The 13,267-nt window shown below is 36.6% G+C and overlaps 1 protein-coding gene across 1 annotated transcript in view; it reads right to left on the bottom strand.

Moving 5' to 3' along the window:
• LOC141696181 (uncharacterized) overlaps positions 1 to 13,267 on the bottom strand; it is a 59,380-nt gene that overhangs the window by 4,589 nt on the left and 41,524 nt on the right. The gene's annotated exons all lie outside the window — the stretch shown is intronic.

Genomic DNA, 13,267 nt, shown 5'->3' with positions numbered 1-13,267 from the left:
ATTTTATATTTAAATTTTGTTGTATTTGAGTAAAAAGAAAAGGGACAATGAGCATAAAATGGAATTAGTAAATTACAAGTTTGCCCTTATTTTTAGTGGTATATAAACCCACTTACCTTTCCCCTTTTCTTTCTTTTCCTCCAGTCCACTCACTTCCCCTTCTCTTTTCTTTCTCTCTCGAACACTCTCACTCTCTCTCGGCTCTCTCCATCTCTCATCTCCTTCACTTGCATGCAACCCTCAAATCTCATCCAAACTCAAAGATATTTCTACCTTTAGACTTTATTTTCGGTATACTCTTCGATTCCTATTTGCATGTAAGTGTTTATAGAAGTTTTGTTGGTTAATCACTATGGTGGTGTTCAAGGAAAACGATTTCTTGATGCAAAACCATGAGAGTGAATTCAAGCACTTTTGGGGTCATAAACTCGAGAGGAGACCCGTTATGGGCTCTCTCAAGTTTGACCACCACCGGCCATGATCCAAAGGAGAGCCGGTGGAGTTTCTATGATATGATAATTTGATTTTAGCTTTGCATGTTATGGTTTCTTGAAAGCTTGAAGAAGGGTTTTGTTTTTTTGTGTTGAAACTCGAATATGTGATTGATAAAATGATTCCATTGATTATTTTAGGAAGTAAATGGATGTGTGTAAATGATTGTTGCTTAGAAAATCAAAAATTAAGGTTTGCATGTGAGTTTTTAATTCGGCAATATGCTAATTAAAAGAGGAATTTGATTTTTGTAAGTTGATCTTGGTGAACACTAAGCTTATATAGCCTAAAGAGTGATTGCATGTTAGTTTTAAAGAAGATCAAGTGGTGCATGTCAATGTTTAGTCCTTGAGTTGTAAATCATGTTCTTGCCGAATGGAAAATAAACTTAAAAGGGGATAATTTGGTGATTAAGTGGATGCTTGTTGATTGAATGAATTGATTAGAGCTAAAGTCACTAGGTAATGCTTGGTTTTGGTGTTTAAGTGAATGGAATGATCTAGTTAAGGACTAAAACAAGTGGGAAATGTGATATATAACCTTGCATGTCAAAATCCATTCTTGCAGGTTTGATTTATGGAAAACCCGAATGGGTTCTAAGGAATAAAAGAGGAATTAAGTTGGTTTTTTTGTCAATTATATTAACGGCTAGTGAGAACTTGATTGCATGATAAAGATGGGGTAGTGTTTATGTTCGAATTTTGATGATTAAAAGAAGTTGTTGATTTTGACTCTTAATGTGTTTGTGATTCGGATTTTTGATTAAAAAGGATGAGGTTAATTGAGTAAATGACTCTTATGATTTGCATTAGTTGTGCATGATTATATGAGATTGAAATTGAATATATATGGTTGTGTTTTGTATGTATGGTTCGAATTAAAGAATAAAAGAAAAAGAAAATTTAATCGTTCGATATTAAGAGCTATAAGTGATAGCTATGGTAGTAAAAAGAGTTATGTTAGTGTGATGGAAAATATCCAAGGTTAAGAAAGTACGCTTTGGTTGTTAAGGATATAAAAGTTGCGAGAAAGGGATTATGCTATATGCTATGTGCTATGTGCTTATGTGTATAAGCTATATTCGTATACTCGAGTCAAGGATATAATCGAGTTACGTATAGAGTGATCGTTCCGAGAATGAGAGTTGAGAATCTGATTAAGGTTTGGTTTTATTATAGATTCGGAACGTGAGGGCATTCAGGCTAGGAAAGGAAAGGGTTTACTAGGTGGCACTAGTTCAACCTTCAGGAAAGCAAATCCAGGCAAGTAACTCTGATTACTTGTGTAAATGGTTATAAAGAGAATGTTGTTCATACCATGTAGAGTATTGAACTGTTTAATTATGAAACCCTGATATTGATTTGAAATACCCCTGTTCTTGATAATCTGTTATTGATAAGCTTATTGATTCCACCCTTTGATAATCTGTCCTTCCTGTTCAAATTATGTATTGAGCCATGAAATATATTGAACCCACTTATTATCCTTGTTAACCCTGTCTAATGATACCCTGTTCTTCCTGATCACCTTATTGATCCCTAAACAAATGTTGATCCTTCTAACTTAAGTGCTTTGTTATCCCTGATACAGAATTCTTATGAATTGTTCCTTGCGTCTTTGAATCACTCCCTGAACTTTGTTTCCTTAAAATCTGAATTAAGAATGAGTTTCAACTTGAAAGAGTCCAAATGATTTCAAATGCTTGGTAATGATAAAATGAATTTTAAAAAACCTATTTGTTTTTCCAACTCAAGGTTTTCCAAATGAATTCCTGATGGATTGGATTGGGACGTAAGAGGCTAGTGGGACTAGTCCAGTCATGGTAAGAGGCTAGCGGGGCTAGTCCAACTTAAGGCTGAAATTATGTCGATTGGTACCTTAAAGGCCGGAATGGAGGTCGATACGGGCTGATCACCCGTATACAATGAAATGGAAAGATAAAGTGATCCAATCAAGGGTTCTAAATAATTATTTAAAAAAAAGGAACTAAAACTTTCTGTTCAGTAAATTGATTCTTGAAAATAGGAATGGTTTATACTGCTTTGAAAAAGAGTTGATTATGTTATTGTGAAGCTTAAAGCTCGAGAACCCTGATACTTGAATTTCTTGATCATATGATTGATTCCATATATTGAAATATTGTTGTTTTCCTCTTTTGAAAGATCTATTCTGATCCTTTAATGATTTGTGATGAATGTCGGCTTTCGTCCTGCTTTGAGCCTTGTTCCTTGGAAAGCCCCACATTATCCTTCAAAACCTTTCCTTAACCCAAAAGATGGAAATCTGCCACCTATATCAAATAAAGTAGAATGCCCTGAGTTTGGTAAAGCATATTGTGATTTGATATTGTAGAACTGCTACATAGTTACTTGTTGAGTTTTATACTCATTTGTTTTGTTTAATCTAACCATGGCAGTTAAGCAAGAAGATGGCCAGGCTTAGGCGCACTGCTCGTAAGAGCGTACCTGGTGGTCCCTACCGTGTTGAGGGCTTCCAGTTGCCAGAGCAGGTAGTGGTAATTATGAGTGAGCTCGCGCCTAGAAAGAAGCGTTTAAAGATACAATGGGTTATCTGTCGGTTACCATCCGGAATCCATATTGTTTATTTAATAATAATTTGGGTTTATAAGTTATATTTTGTGATTGGTAGTTGTAATCTTGTCTCAAACTTTATCATGTTGATCTTGTTAGTAGTTTAATCGGGGTTTATGCATATTTAATTATTAGATTAGTGGTGTGTGAGTCCTCATTTCCTAACCCCGAGATTGAGGGCGTCACAAGTTGGTATCAGAGCCACAGGATCTAGTCCCTGAGACAAGTTAGGATTTTTAAAAAAAAGGGTATTTTGGGAATATATCTATATCGCGAGAGAGTTCGACTCATATAGAGTTGAGTTAGACTATTAGGTATAGTTTAAGGAAAGTGTTTATTGGTGAAGTGGAAACTAGAGTTAGGGTGTGAGTTAGCTGGAAGCTTTATTTAACCCTAACATTGTTTCTTGGTTGCTGTTTTGTGTTTTCTCTCAGGATCCTAGTAGTGGTAGTGACTCAGACTCAGAGATTAGTTTGTCTGGTACCCCTGTGGACCCCATTCCACCCTCTCCAGAGGAGCCTGTGTATGTTAGTTCAGACCCAGAGGAGGACCCTTCTGAGAGTAGTGAGATCCCTATGCAGATTTCACCCTTGAGGCTAGATTCAGAGACCCATGCCCCTGAGCCAGAGTCCGAGATGCCTAAGACTGTTCCTGTCAGTGTTGGTGGCAAGTTAGCCCAGGATCGAGACTTTGTGTACTCCCGCATTCCTGAGTTGGGAGCTTTGGTGGATAGGTTGATTCGAGATTCTAGGCAGAGGACTTCAGTAGTGATGGAGGAGTGGAGAGCTAGGATTCAGTTGGTGGAGCAGGTTGCCAGGAGGAGATTGGATGAGGGACCATCCACTAGTGACGCTGATGCTGAGGCCCGGAGGCTGCATAAGATCATTTGCTGGATGTTGGTTGTGTTGAGAGAGATTTTAGATGATTAGACGGGACTGTTGGTTGAGCCCGTGGATTGTTGTTTTTCAGCGCCGGTAAGCTTTGGGATACTTGGTCAGATGTCGGGATCCCTTTTTCATTTATTTCGTTGTATTTCAGATCAGTGTTGTAGTAGTAGTTGTTGGAAGTTAGGGGTAGATAGGGGGATATTTTCCAGTTTTTCCTCTGTTTAACCATGCTATTTATTGTACTTTATATCAGAACCTGTGATATCCAGAACTATCTTTATGTACCCCTGGTTTAAATAAATCCATTGTCTTGCTTTCCATTGTGCACCCTAACTATCGCATAAACTGTTCTCAATACCATGTTTTAATACAACCATGTTTTCGTATAACCATGTTTAAAGATCATAAAACCCTGTTCTGTGCCATGATAAAACAACACTGATATGAGAATTATGTAGTAATAGGATTGCATGTGCAAATTGGGTAAAACTTAAAACCCACAAAAGAGATTTCATAGAAACTATTATTATATATATGCCATGCCATCGTATTGCTAAATAATTGCTCAATCAGGTTTGTAATAAATGGCCAACTCACCAGATCACCAAGAAGAAGAAATTCCCACCCAAGACCGAGAAATAAACCCATAAACCACTATGATGAGCAGACTTGCTCAGCTTTTGCAACAACCTGTGGCCCCTAAAGTTGGAAACTTTAAGCACTTTCAATCTGTTCATCCCCCAGAGTTCTTAGGTTTGCCAGATCCGATTAAAGCTCAGTCATGGTTGAGAGAAATGGAAAAAGCTTTTGAGTTAGCAGAAGTTAAGGACGACAAGAAAGCTCAGTACGCAAGTTATTACCTGAAAGATAAAGCAAGTTTCTGGTAGGAATCTTCAAAGGCGTTGTTGGAAGGCAAAGACTTATCTTGGGAGAAGTTCACCGAGATGTTTCTGGAGAAGTATTTGCCAAGCTATATGCAAGATCAGTTAGAGATGAAATTTCTGGATCTTAAACAGGAGGAAATGTCAGTAGCGGAATATGAAATGAAGTTTTCGGAATTGTCTAGATTCGTACCTGAGTACGTGAATACAGAGGCGAAGAAAGCTAAGAGGTTCCAGCAGAGACTTAAGTCGTGGATTAGGAGTCAAATAGCAATGTTGGAGATCAAGAATTATGCTGCTTTGGTTCAAATAGCAATGATAGTAGAAGGTGATCGGGAAGCTGCCAGAAGAGAAAACGAAGGAAGAAAGAGGAAGTTTGAAAGCTCTGAGCAAGAGCAAGGAAGCTCAAAGTTCAGAGGGAAGTTTGGAAAGAATGGTGGAGGTCAAAACCAAAAGTTCCAGAAGTTTAGACCCAGTAATGGAGCTCAGAAGAACCGTTTCCAGAAGGCTGAACAACTGGGGAAGGATAGCAGACCCCAGATTCAAGAATGCAGGAATTATGGAAAGAGACACCCGGGGAGGTGTAATAAGCTGGATATAACGTGTTTTAAGTGTAACCAGAAGGGGAATTACTCTTCAGAATGCCCAAGTGGAGCAAGGAAGCCTGATTCGGCATGTTTCAAGTATGGCAAAGTGGGCCATATGGCCAGGAATTGCAAGGAGCCTGTTCAAAAGGCTAATGTTCTCAGAATTGCTGGATCGCCGTCTCTACCAGCACCATCAGCTCAACCCAGAGCTAGAACCTTTAACATGACGATGAAAGATGCGGTGCAAGATATGGACGTGGTAGCAGGTATGCTTGTTATAAACTCAGTAGAAGTAAAAGTTTTGATGGATTCTGGAGCAACTAGATCTTTTATCTCTGAAAGTATTCTTGATAAGTTAAATTGTGTTGCGTACCCTCTAAAGCCTAATTTGATTATAGAGGTAGCAAATCAAGAGAAAATTATTGTTAGTAAGATTTGTCCTGATTGTGATGTGACTATAGAAGGTCGGCACTTTTCTGCTGACTTAATTCATTTTAAGTTAGGAGAATTTGAGGTCATACTAGGAATGGATTGGTTATCAAACCATGAAGCGCAAATAGAATGTAAAAGTAAAAAGGTGAAGTTAAGAACCAAGGATGGTGAAGAAGTGATATTTAAAGGAAAGAAGCAAGAGAAGAAATTTTTAACGGCTATTGAGGCAAGAAGATTAATACGTCAAGGATGCGAAGTTTATTTGGCTCATGTCGTGGACGTGGAGAAAGAATCTGTGAAGATCGAGGATATTCCGGTAGTAAGAGATTTTCCGGATGTGTTTCCTGATGAATTGCCTAGACTGCCTCCAGACAGAGAAATCGAGTTTACGATTGATTTGGCTCCTGGAACGGAACCAGTGTCAAAAGCTCCCTATCACATGGCGCCGATCGAGATGAAGGAATTGGCAGCTCAGTTGCAAGAATTGTTGGACAAAGGAGTGATCCGACCGAGTGTATCCCCGTGGGGCGCATCGGTGTAATTTGTAATGCCCTCCAGACCCGGGGTATAAGTCTGGGGGTTACGAGCTAATCACCAAACCTGTACAAGCTTATTAATAAATAATAAAGAAATTAAACTAAACCCCTTAACAACCCCTTAACAACTACCAGGATCTTTTTAGGTTGAAGTATGAAAACAAGAACCACTAACTACTTTTATCACAAACCAACATTTAAAATCTCACAAACTTTCTTTATTACAAACCATTGTCTAATTCATTTTAAACTAAGTTCATCTTTTATTCAAACACACATACTATCTATCAACACTCCACCTGCTCGGGCAACTCAAAGCTTTCTTCCTGGATTGGGATCAACACCTTGGGTATAAGAGGATCCCGAGGCTTGACCCGCTTCTTTACCACTCGTGTCCTGACGGGTTTCCTATTCCTTCTTAACTGAAACAATAAGGTGAATAACAACAAAAAGGGGGTGAGCCAAAATTAATCAACAAGTCTACAAAATATACACAATGTTAAAGCAATATAACTGAATCCGTAACCCAGGTATATCTGCAAAGATATAACCTCATAAGAATCAAAAGAAGGCCATTACTGGTGAATGCAAACGAATTAAATTGGACTCAAGTTCGCAGCTATACCCTGCTGATCAGCCAGGATACAGTGCAGATCTATATCTCATTATATAGATCCCGTCGGGCACCCAGGCACTACGACCCATCTCAAGGATCCGGTTATGTCCCGGTCCTTAGGATTAAGTAAACTTAATCTCCAGAAGTAATGTTATCCAGTCCCTGGAATAGCAACCGGAACAATCGATATACTTTGATATATTCTAATCACCAGAATATATCAATAATTATGAGTAACAATTGGAATATGAATAATAAATTAAAATGAAAAGAATAATTGAAGTATCTAACTGAGATATGAATAAAGGAATTAAAGTAATGCAAATATAATAAGAATTTGAAGAGAATATCACTATTCTGGAAAATAGAATAGAGGAGAAACTTGCCTTCTGTGCGACTTACTGCAATTAAATCACTTCCGTCTATTCCCTACTTGACCTGCCTTGCTGGCTTAGTTTCTGTTAGCAAAATAGACTGGTTAATTCATTTTGTACTTCAATTTGCATCTTGCATCGACTTCATTTTGTTCTTATTATCTACCCATACGCTTATCACCAACTTGAATATTACATATAAGCAAGTAAGACTCGATTAACCACATAATACACATAAGCACATAAGCACATAATCGTTTTTATAGTTAAAATAATTTTTAGAATCGAAATTGACTCGCTGATTGCTCCGTTGATCACCTACTGCTTCATTTCCCATTTTTCCGGAATTTTCCGAACTCGTCTCGGCACGCATTTTGATTGATAATCAAGCAATCAATAAGGTCAACTAATTTTGAGAAGAAATTAGGTCTTCATATTATTTTTAGTGAAAAGAATTCATTTTTCTGAGTCAACAAGCTTTCGTTTCGCTCAAATCGGACTAACGGTTGAATTATTATCAATTAAACACTGATAATTCAATTTATTATTCAATATAAATAATTATTGCTAATTTTTAAATCCCAAAATAATTTTTAAATAATTATTTAAGAAAAATCAAAGTCAAAAATAATTTTTCTATAATTTTTGGAGTTAATATGAAGAAGTTATAATTTATTGAAAATTATGTGACCAGTTATCGAAATAATTAATAACTTTTAAATATTTAATAAATAAATAACTAATAAATAATTAATAGATAATTATTTACTAATTTAAAATAATTAATCCCTAATTATTAGGATTAATCACAATTTATTACAAATATTTACAACTCATCGTTATTTATTCGATTAGATCAATTATTTATAAATAAATAATCGATACAACTAGCTGTTACATTATTTATCGGATAATTAGTTATTATTCGAATCATATTCCAACTCAACAATCAATTACTCATATAAATACGAGCTACGCACTATTCTCGAATACTACCGAATTAATATATTATTATTGGAATTTAAACGATTCGTTAATCAATTAATTATCGGTATTTAATTATACGATACAAACAATTACTGCAATATTATTCGAATAACTAACGCTCGAATAATAATTCTCATTATCGAATCACTACTCGTATAGATACGAGTTACTCGTAATATTTACTAATTATCGGATCATTAATCGTATTATTTAATCTTTAATTAATTACCTAATTACTAATTAATTACCTAATTATTAATTAATTAGATAACTAATACATAATTAGATAAATACTTAAATAATTAATTAAAAATTTAAATTCGAATTTATAAATTAATAAAATAATTCAAAAATTAATAATATTATTTTTCAGAATTCAAAACTGATTTTTAATTGATTTATTGAATTAATCAAAACTAATTTTTTAATTTTACAAAATATAAATAAATAATTAATATTTCAGAAACAGGAAACAGAAATTGGTTTTGAGTTTTGGGGGATCAAACCCGGGTCGTTTCCCGGGTCGACTCCAGGTTGAGGATGAACAACAGCTGCCCTGAAGATTCCAACGCCGGCGGCAGCTTCCGGCGAACCACGACAACAAACAGCGACGGAAGCTTGATTCCTCCCTTCCTCAACTTCATGCCTTCAGCTGCAGCACGAGTTTCAAGCAACAACGTCGACACAGACGACTTCCGCCTCCTTGACGTCAATACAGCCGGAGAATCAAAGAAACACCGCCGACAGCGGCGGTTTCCGGCGAGTACGCAAACCACAACCAAAATCGACGAAACTGACATTTATCGACAGGGAATTTAACGATCTACACGATTTTGGCAACGAAAACATCTAACAATCAATCAAACAAGAACCCCTAATTCGAGTTTAAATCCGAAAATTACGAAATACAAATCAATACCTCTGTTGATGATTTTGACGTGATAATCTGATAGAACAGGCTTTGGGCTTCAAATCGATTACTCACACTTCGATTTCTGACACCGGAATCACGATCAAATTGGCTTTGATCCGCAAGAACACTCAAGAACCCTAATTCCTTTTTCTGAATTTTCTGTTTATTTTCTGATTTTTAATAGTAATTAACTGAATAATTAATTATAATTTAGGTATTTATATTTATGAAAATAATACCCCTAAATAAAATTAAGGGTCTAATTACACTCCTAATAAAAATATTTGGCCCCAATTTTTATAATTTTTGGGTATTAATATTGAATTTTTAAATATCCAATAAATACAAAATAAATGCTAAAAATTCCCAAAAATTGTGAATATTACAAAAATGCAAAGAAAAATGATATATAATAATTTCATGATCATATAAAAATAAAAATGTGATTTTTGTGGGGTTTTTGCTACCCGAAAGGGCCCGGAAAAGTCATTTTTCGCGAAAAAGGTAAATTTGTAAAACGTCTAGGGGTTCAGAATAGTGATATGGTATAGGGCATTTTTGGTAAAATAGGGCCAATGATTTTGTTTGAAATACGGGCTTTTAAAACATGGTTTTGAGCTGTACGGGTTTTGATATAAGATATATAACTTACAATAAAACACTCAATAAATATCCAAAACACGTTTGGATAAAAACAGATATCACGTAACACATAGCAGTTAGGGTTTAATGACTCAACACATTTAATCACATATAAATGACATATTAATACACATATTTTATTATAAATATGATATAATACAACGTAAATTTCCCGGTCGTTACATTCCCCCCCCCCCCTTAATAGGATTCTGTCCTCAGAATCTTCTACGAAAACAAATGAGGGTATTTCTCTAACATTTCACTTTCAAGCTCCCAGGTTGATTCTTCAACCACTGGGTTTCTCCACAACACTCGCACTAAATATACAGACTTATTTCTCAACACTTTCTCTCGCCGATCTAAAATTCTTACTGGCTGCTATACAAAAGATAAATCAGGTTGGATATCTATCGGTTCATATTCTATTACATGCCTAAAATCAGGATTATATCGCTTAAGCATTGACATGTGAAACACATTATGAATATGTTGCATATGAGGCGGTAACGCTAATTCATATGCAAGCTTTCCTACTTTCTTCAAAATCTCAAATGGTCCGACGTATCATGGTTTCAATTTACCCTTATTGCCAAATCTAGTCAATCCTTTCCATGGCGATACTTTAAGTAATACGTGTTCCCCTTCCTGATACTCTATATCCTTCCTTGTTTGGTCTGCATATTTGCGTTGCCTGTTTTGCCCTGCATCGAGTCGTTTTCGAATAAGTTCAATCTTTTCTTACGTTTGCTGAATTAATTCTGGACCCAAAATTTTACGTTCTCCAACTTCATCCCAATGCACTGGTGATCTGCATTTTCTCCCATATAGTGCTTCATACGGTGGCATTCCAATGCTGGCGTGATAGCTGTTATTATAAGAAAATTTCACCAGGGATAGATGCTCATCCCAACTGCCTTCAAAATTGATCGCACAAACTCGTAGCATGTCTTCAATCGTTTGAATAGTTCTTTCACTTTGCCCGTCAGTTTGCGGATGATAAGCGGTACTCATGTTTAATTTAGTCCCAAGGCATTCTTGAAATTATCTCCAAAATCTTAAGTTGAAACGAGGATCTCGATCCGATACAATAGATATTGGAACTCCATGTCGCATCACAATTTCCTTGAGATACATGTGCACTAATTTGTCGAGCGAAAATCTTTCATTAATTGGTAGAAAATGTGCCGACTTCGTAAGTCTGTCAATGATTACCCATATCGCATCATGATTTTCCCTAGTCCTTGGTAGTCCTACCACAAAATCCATCGCTAGATGTTCCCGTTTCCATTCTGGAATGTCTAATGGTTGCAATAATCCGCTTGGACGTTGATGTTCTGCTTTAACTCGCTGGCATGTGTAGCATTTACTCACCCATTCTGCTATTTCCTTCTTCATATTCGGCCACCAAAAGTTTTCCTTCAAATTGCGATACATTGTTGTGCTTCCTGGATGAATGGAATATTTCGAATTGTGTGCATCTCGCATTATTTCTTCTTTTAATTCTGCCACGTTAGGGATCCAGATTCTCGATGCAAAGCGTAAAATTCCTTCATTATCTTTCTGAGTTGTGATCTCTTCTCCTGTTAAGTCGTCATCTTGACTCATCACTTCATCTTGACAACGGTGAATCTTTTCTAGAAACTCCGGTTGGAAAGTCATAGCGTAAATAGCTCCTGCAGATTCGTTGGGAATGCAAATCTCAATTTCCAATTTGTCGAATTCCTTGGCCAATTCTTCGCATGAAGTTAACCGATTCAATCTTTCTTTTCTGCTTAGCGCATCCGCTACAACATTTGCTTTTCCTGGATGATAACTGATCGTGACATTATAATCTTTAATTAATTCCAGCCATCGACGTTGTCGCATGTTCAATTCCTTTTACGTAAAGATATACTTCAGACTTTTATGATCCGTGTAGATTTCGCATTTTTCACCGTAGAGATAATGTCTCCAAAGCTTCAATGCAAATACGATCGCTGCTAATTCCAGATCATGCGTAGGATATTTCTGCTCATGGGGTTTAAGTTGTCTCGAAGCATATGCAATGACGTTACCGTGTTGCATCAATACACATCTTAGTCCGCGATACGAAGCGTCACTGTATATTACGAAATTTCCTTGCTCGTCTGGCAGTACAAGTACTGGTGCGGTCACCAACCGATTCTTTAACTCTTGAAAACTTTCTTCATACTTATCATTCCATTCAAACTTTTCACTTTTTTGGGTTAACTTGGTCATCGGCGTTGCTATTTTCGCAAAATCTTTGACAAACCTTCAATAATATCCTGCCAATCCCAAGAAACTTCGAACTTTTTTCGGCGTCTTTGGTCTTTCCCAATTCAACACAGCTTCAATCTTCACTGGATCAACTTGGATGCCTTCTCTACTGATGATATGCCCTAGAAATTGTACTTCCCTTAACCAGAATTCACATTTTGAGAATTTTGCATATAGTTGCTCTTTCCTCAGAATTTCTAAAGCTATCCTCAAATGTTCTGCATGCTCTTCTTCCGTCTTGGAGTAAATCAAGATGTCATCAATTAATACAATCACGAATTTATCCAAATATTTCTTGAATATCCTGTTCATCAAATCCATGAATGCAGCTGGCACATTTGTCAAACTGAATGTCATTACAAGAAACTCGTAATGTCCATATCTCGTACGGAACGCAGTCTTGGGAATATATTCAGCTTTAATCTTCAATTGATGATAGCCTGATCACAAATCTATCTTTGAAAACCATGCAGCTCCTTTTAGCTGATCGAACAAATCGTCGATTCTCGGTAAAGGATACTTATTTTTGATAGTGAGCTTATTCAACTCCCGATAGTCAATGCACAATCGCATGTTGCCGTCTTTCTTCTTCACAAATAACACTGGTGCATACCATGGGGATACACTAGGTCGTATAATGCCTCGGTCTAGAAGATCTTGCAGTTGCGTTTACAATTCCTTCATCTCAACTGGAGCCATTCGATACGGAGCTTTCGAAACTGGTTCTGTACCTGGTGTTAGATCAATCGTGAACTCGAATTCTCGATCTGGCGGTAACCCTGGAAGCTCGTCTGAAAAGACGTCCGGAAATTCACATACAACTGGAATGTCTTCTATTCTAGGACTTCCTTTTTCAGTATCTAACACGTAAGCTATGTACGCTTCACATCCTTGTCGAAACAATCGTTTGGTCTGCATTACAGTATCTATTCTGCTGCTTTTCGCCCTTGAATATTACCGTTGTATTTTCCGAAATTCGCAATTCAACTTTCTTATTCGCGCAATCTATCTGAGCTTTATGACATGTTAACCAATCCATTCCCAAAATGATA

Source organism: Apium graveolens, chromosome 11, assembly GCF_009905375.1.
Source record: "Apium graveolens cultivar Ventura chromosome 11, ASM990537v1, whole genome shotgun sequence".
NCBI lineage: Eukaryota > Viridiplantae > Streptophyta > Magnoliopsida > Apiales > Apiaceae > Apium > Apium graveolens.
Note: the sequence above shows the minus strand (reverse complement) of the source record. Positions and strands in the feature narration are given on the sequence as shown.